Source organism: Hydra vulgaris, chromosome 07 (assembly GCF_038396675.1).
Source record: "Hydra vulgaris chromosome 07, alternate assembly HydraT2T_AEP".
NCBI classification, from domain to species: Eukaryota; Metazoa; Cnidaria; class Hydrozoa; order Anthoathecata; family Hydridae; genus Hydra; species Hydra vulgaris.
In genome coordinates, this window is record NC_088926.1 from 21,567,501 (window position 1) to 21,574,909 (window position 7,409).

A 7,409-nucleotide genomic window follows, 5' to 3' on the forward strand; every position below is an offset into this window, starting at 1 on the left:
CTATGCCCACATTAGCCATCAAAACCAGCTTTGTATATTAAAGTAAGTCTATTACACTCATATGCATTTACAGCACCAGTCTGTGTCTCCAAAAGCCTAGTTGTTGTGTGATCTAGTAGATCTTGAAGTGGAACACTAGCAGAATAGTCAGTTACGCTAATTTTTTTAGGATAGCATTGATCTTTTGCCACTCTAACATTATTATATGCTGGGTAGAGATTGTATTCCTTTTCATCAGTTTTGTTTTTCATAAGTTGATAAGATGCCTTTATCAAAATACAATCTAAAATAAGGACAAAAGCTTCATCAGTAGACATACATAATGGGGATATCGTATCCACTAACAACTTTTCTGCTAGTTTTTTAGGCTCATTATTTTTTCCAAATTTGACTTTAGTTGCAAACAATAGTTGGTTAATTGAGTATTGATCCATATCAGCAACTTTTCTATACTTAGATCTTAAAAAGGACTCATCAAAATTTGAAGTAGGCCTACCAAGAGGATTAGTAACAATTGTTGGAGTAGCAGGTGGAACATATGCAAAAGGTATAAAGTCAGAATCCAACCTTTTTGCATATTTTTTCTCAAATGCTGCAGCTTTGCGGTTAACATCATTCCAAAGAGACTTCAAGTTCTTTAGGAATGCAATTAATTTGTTTCTTATAATTTCAGAATCATTTAAGTCTAACTTGACAATTAATTGATCATAAAATGCTGGATCTTGTATAGACATATTATTGGATCTAATGCAGCTGTATATATAATGGTACTTCATTATTGTATTATTATTTATTCTACAAATGAAAAAGCCAAAGGGTTTTTGTATAGTCAATAATATATAGTATTATAAAAAAAAATGTTTCATTGACAGTTGTCACGGTAAAAAATCATGTGTAATGTTTTAGTTACATAGTCTACATCTGCAAGTATCTGCAACCAAAACTGTTTTTAACTCATTAAATATATTTTTTTCAGTAAATATCAGCCATAAAAATCCTGGCCGAACATGGCCGAAAAAATATAAGCATAGTATTAGCAAAAAAAAACGCAATTATTTCGACCATTAAACACACTGTCTTTGATTGATCATAAAATGATTCAAATACGTTCAAGAAGATAAGTAGAAATGCCAATTGATACCCAATATATGTATTAAACTACAATTCAAATTCGTAGTAATATAAACTACTTAACATTAAATGGCAAAACATAAAAAAAATTTTTTATAAACTTTTTAGGAAAAGTGCTTGACCACCTAAAATATTGTTTAGGGTCACAACTTAAAATTAAAAAATTTTTAGTGAAGGCGCATTTTTTGATTAACATTTCTTATGTTTTTATGTAAATCAATATGTTACGTTCATTGAATAGTAGTTTTTTAAACAAAGATTGAATAAAAATAATTTTGACTTTTGGCTCACCATGGCCCACTGTGCATTGAATGGTACTTTAGTTCCTTCTACAAAACCTTTTGGATAATCTAGAAGTTAATTTGAAAATACTCCAGTACAAATATGTTTTCAATTTGTTAAAAAATAAGATTTCAATAATCGCATTTGACAAGTATGATTGCCATGATTATATCTGAAATAAGATTAAGGAGGCGAAAAACGTAATATTTATTTGGAAAATATTGAACGTTTTTATCTGCATTCTATTTGTTAACGATTAACTTTCTAGAGAAGATATTTATTTATAAATTTAGAGATATAATTGTTCGCATAAGCCAGCCGTTTGGAGGTCTCAGTGTTTTATTGGATGCAAGCCGTACACAAAATAACAAGAAAAAATAAATATACTCAAATAGTTGTGGTAGAAAAATTTCTCACTTCTGCAACAGTGGTTTTCTGTAACTTTATTTTTATTCTTTATATTATAACAATACCTTATCTTGTACTTTGTCTTCCTTAATTTTTTTTGTATTTCCATTTTATATATTGTAATAAAGAAAACAAAAACAAAACACAAAAAAACACAAAAATAGACTGTTAAATTTGACGAGTCCGCGTGACCTTCCTAATATTTTGGAGTAAAAAAATTTTTCTCTTGTATTTTTGAGTTTTAAGGTATCCACATGGCTGAAAGAAATGTGTAGTTAGGTAAGACCTTGGTCAAAAATTTAACAAAAATGGGATGAAGAATGTCTAAGTCAATATCCTCGATGTTCAAACTAATATATTCTAGAAAAACAAGCACTTTTATCAAATTGTATAAAGCTATGAACTTTATTATCGAGGGCAATATTACAAAGGTTATGTATATTGATATTCAGAAATTAAGAAAAATAAGTTACATAAAATCCGTATAAAAGTTATCAATACTTCATTGTAAATATTTTGACAGTTAATTTATGCAAAAATTTTGTTCAGATTTTACACGAAAAGTTAAAAAAAGTGGAGAAGTGGCTAAGAGAAATCTTTACATTATTGTCCCTTATGTTGTTGTTTGAGCGATTTTGAGCTCAGTAGGTTTTTCGAATTTTTATTAACAATACTTTACAAATACTTGGAAAGTATTGATAATAAAAGCTATTGTGTTAATTGTTATGTTTTTATTTTACGGCTGAGATAATTTTTTTATTTTAGTATAGTACTTAAAGATACAATTTTCTTGTTTTTTCTTATTTTGTGATTATTTTTTTTATTATTTGAGTTTTTTTGAATTTCTTTAAAAAAACTCATCTTTAGATAATTTCCTAAATTAACTAGTCCTTGGATGAGATGATAAGGTATGCTGAAAATAATGCAACTTTCGGTATAATGACTTTTTTAAATGAACTATTTTTTTATATTCTTTAAAAGGAAAGACTAAATTATGATAATCTACAAACATATATATAAATATTATTATATTTTGGCTTCAAAAAACATTAGCAAGCTCAACTTATACAACCTTACCCTACATAACTCTTCACTGATATAAAAATTACATCATTTTTTGGCATGCCTTCATAATTATAACATTCTTATAACATTCTTAATTATCAAAAGTTCTTTCAGGATTGCCTCTTATCTTCTGCAATGTTATCACTTCATTCAGCATGACTTCTTGATTCTTTTGTGTTCGCTTCATTGCGTGATTTAATTTTTATAACTCTTTTGTAACCTTTTCGTTACGTAATACAATTTTTCTTAACTCTTTTATAACTACTTTTTTACGTGATAAAATGTTTTTATCTCTCGTACAGCTAACCTTACCAATTTCTCGCATAAGCTAACTTAATAAAAGCTTATTGCAAATCAATTTTTATTTCAAAAAAAAAAAAAATGAAACAATTCCTTTATAATGCATGGTGCAAATTAGGGAAGGTTGCATAAGATGAGCAGATTCCTAAAATAGTATAAACTAGTTTACGGGTAGTCTAATAACTTTTTTGCAAATTGTTTTGGTTAAGTTTATACATACAAGTTCGGCAGTGTTATTTATTTTAACTTCTTGGTTGTATAGTTAATATCCTTTCATTGTATTATTTTTAAAAAACTTTTTTATCCCCGTCATGTTTTTTTATTATTAAATAGGTTCTAAATGTGTTAGAACAAAAAAAATCATCAAAAATTTATGATATCCTCAATATTTTATGCTTATTTATTGCTAATTATGTTGTTTATATAAGATAATACATTAGCTGTTGTATAGTTGCTTAATAAGATACGTTTTGACGCTAAAGATAAGATGCGGCTTTTAATTAAGAAAAGCACGTTTTTTAAAGTTGTTTTTAAGTCTCCTCGGAGTTTTGATTCGGTAATTAAAGAGCAAAAGTTTCTTCATTAAATTTCGCAAACTTTTTTAGAGATAGAAAAGATTTATGATTGTTTTTTTTATAGTTAAGATAATCACTCTTTAATTTAGTATAATCCTTAAATATTGTTATTTTAGGTTCTTAGAGATCCATTAAAAAAGTGTCATCCTTAAAACTGGTTTCCTAAGAAGTGATGATTGGGTGTGTTAAAAATGAGCCAATTTTCGGTATAAAGATTTTTTTAAATGAACTATTCTTTTATACTATTTAAGAAAAAAGTCTAAATTATAATATTCTGTAAAAATAAATATAAATATTAAAATATTTTGGCTGCAAAAACTAATACTTTGTTTACATGCTCAACTAATGCAACATTTCCCTGAATATTTCTTCTCTGATATAAAAATTGCCTCTTTTTTTTTGGCACGTCTTTATAATGACTTTCTTTTAACATTCTTAGTTATCAAAAATTCTTTAAGGATTACCTCTTATATTTTGCAATGTTATTACCTCATGTCTGAGGAGACTGGCGACACGATTGTTTTTTTTTTGACGTCAGAGCGACCGAATCAATCGGTTTTCTCAAAGGAAATTAGCTACATATGAATTTGAATTATCTTTGTTTCTTATCTTGTTACTTTTTATTAAAATTATTCCATTATAGTCTTGCTAAAACTTAAACTATAAAGATTAATTAATTTAATTTAAATAAAAAAAAAAAATCAATTGTATTATGACGCTAAACTTAAAAAAAAGGACAATTATATAATCACGTGATTTTATAATTGCTTAACTAAGACTACTGATTTCAGTGAAGATAATTAAGATGCTTACTTGTCATAAAAATTAGCATGAAAATTTTTTAACGTTCAAAATGTTTTTTTTTTTTAAACCACTTACTCATATAAAAAAAAAAAAGTAGTTATTTGGTTAAATTATTTTTATTACATAATGACATGTATTTAAATACAAACCACAAAGCTATTTATTATCATCTTCAGTTTTAAACTGAACTCATTTTAGACAAGATTTTTATTTTTTAATTATTATCATAACTCAAACTTTGTCATTTTACAATTTTATAAGTATCTAAAAGATTATAAATAACTTCTAAAAATTAGGCGGTGGGAGTGAGAAGAACATAAAGACTTAATAATGAAGATCTTTACAATATTTATTTCATATTATCAATCCAATAATTGGAAGTACATGGTAGCTATTCAATGAATTTCAGATTCTATTTCTATTTGGATGTAAATAGTTACGTAAATTTCTTTTTATACTTATTCGAAAAACATGCCAACATTCAGGTTTTTATTCCGGACAGCCTCGTGACTTGATATAAGAAGTTTATGCACACTTTGAGCGGTATAATATTAAAGACGCAATTGAACAAATTAGTAGGCTGAATCCTTAATACTCTATAATTAAAAAAAACATAATAATAAATATAAAAAAAAAGGATTGCAAGACCTTTTTTTATTTAAAGTTTATAAACCACTACATTGAGTAAAATTAACATCTTAATCAATATTTTTCGTCAATCTTCTTTAAAATTTTGTGATTTTCTCCTGTGATTAATTTTGCTATCTTCTTTACTGCCCAGCCACTTCTCAAAACTAGTATTGTGAATGAATATTTTATGTCCCACTGAGAATAGAGTTTTGTAATTAATATCTGTTTTAGTACCTGATCATCTTTTAGTCTTTCATTTATGTTCTCATGCAGACCACAACAGCTCGCTAATGGATTTCTAGTTGCATAAACTCTTAGAATTTTTTTGTCTTGTGTGATAGACTATAACTCCATTTTAGGATTTCCTTTTTCTGTCAATCAATTAAAATTTTGAAAACTCATTTAGTTAACCCCATACCTAATCCAACGTTTTTTACTTTAATTAAAATAATTTTTGTTCATTTTCCTTCTCCTCGGATTTAACCTCAGAATACAATTTTGAAGTTAAACTTTTAAATGTTTTGTATTTCTTCCCGCTTCATTTCATCACTTGTTCTTTCTTTCATTTTTTTCTATTTTTCTGATATATTAGAATCTGCCAAGCAAAGGTCAGCTTCCGCATTATTTATAATCATATATTTTCTTTCTCGTTGTACTTTTAAAAGTTTATAATTTAAATCCAGCAGTTTAAGCTTTTTGCAGCTTTTATTTTGTTGCAATGTAGTTAATTATAAAAATATCTGGAGGAAGTATAGAACAGAAAAATCTGAAGTTTTTCTTGGTTAAGGGTGTGCGTACGTGTGAGCATTGGGATCAAAAAAACAATATGTTTTAAAGTCAAAGTTTGATGCCAACATTATGTTTGTAACTTTGTGAAGTATAATTTATATTTTTACATTTTCAAGAAAGTATGAGATCAGGTCTTAGTAGAAATGGTTGCGGGTAGAAAAAAGTACTTTAATAAGGAGATTTGAGCGGAGGGCCACACATTCATGTTAATTTTAATATTGTTATAACAAATTTTGTTTTTAATTATGTATGCTTACTTTTTTAATAAAAAACGCAAAATTTTATTTTCAGTATATGGAAGACGTTGCTTGACAACATAAAATATATTTTATTTTTAACTCTAGTAACTGGCGAAGCAAGTTATAGCATCTATTTTTTTATCATGTTTTTCTATACATATAAATACCTATTCTTAGCAGTAGAGGGCTTTTTTCAGAGGTCCAACATTTGGTTCTAGCTCTGTACACGATTGCAATTTTGAAAAAGAAGGAGGCGTGAATTTTCTAATTAAATATTTATTTGCGCTGCTCTGTGATGAGACCGTTAGGATTTCTTAGAGCACCATAAAAACACAAACAAAAAAAAAGAACAAAAAAAAACTAATTCCAGTTTTTTATAGACGATTTTTGGGGCTAGTGTGCCAAAACATTACACAAAACAAAGCAAAGTTCTGCTTTTGCGGACAATTAAAAAAATGTGCATAAAAAAATTAAAACGTTTCACAAAGATGAAAACTTGGTTTTTAGGTATAATCATATACATAAATAGATATATAGAAAAATTAAAATTTTTCACAAGGATATATTTATTCTCACAGTATAACTGTAAAACGAACACTTTTTGATAATTGATATTTTTATAGAAGTTTAAAATACTAAATAGCTTACATATTGCACTGAGAGTAAAAAAATAATTGCCAGCGGCAACGGATCCGTTCCTTTTTTATAAAACAACCAATTAAATGCTTTTTGAAAACAATTCATTTTTTTTCTTTGAAGTAAAAAAATATAAAACAATAATTAAAAAAGTAATTTAAAGTCAATATAAACAAATTTATTCCAATACTAGTTTAAAAACATCTATTAACGCAGAAACATTCGTTAAGCTGATCACTTAGTGATTTCATTACACAAAGGTTTCATATAAATACTATTAAAAATAAGATAAAGGAATTCAAAACAGAATTCTGTTATTCTGAATTCAGAAATTTTTATTCACAATTCTGAAATAACAATATTTTATATTGAAAGATCAATCAATTTAAATTAAATTTACTTAGTAAGTCATAAGTAAATTTAAATAATGAATTAAAGGAGATTTTATGATTTCAACATAAAAAAAATTTAAGAATTATCATTACTTATCTTTAAGATTTTTTTATTAAAAGTAAATATAACAAATCTGTTAAAGGTTTCCGCCACCCAA

The 7,409-nt window shown here is 26.5% G+C and overlaps 1 protein-coding gene across 4 annotated transcripts in view; it reads right to left on the bottom strand.

Moving 5' to 3' along the window:
- The window catches only part of LOC136082343 (uncharacterized), a 48,497-nt gene extending 41,497 nt beyond the window's left edge, over positions 1 to 7,000 (bottom strand). For 3 of the 4 annotated variants that reach the window (XR_010639619.1, XR_010639617.1, XM_065801345.1), the window contains exon 1: positions 6,872 to 7,000. The gene's annotated coding sequence lies outside the window, so the exon portion shown is untranslated. The remainder of the gene's footprint in view (positions 1 to 6,871) is intronic. The other variant, XR_010639620.1, reaches the window with a different exon arrangement.
- Between the last annotated feature and the right edge of the window lie 409 nt (positions 7,001 to 7,409).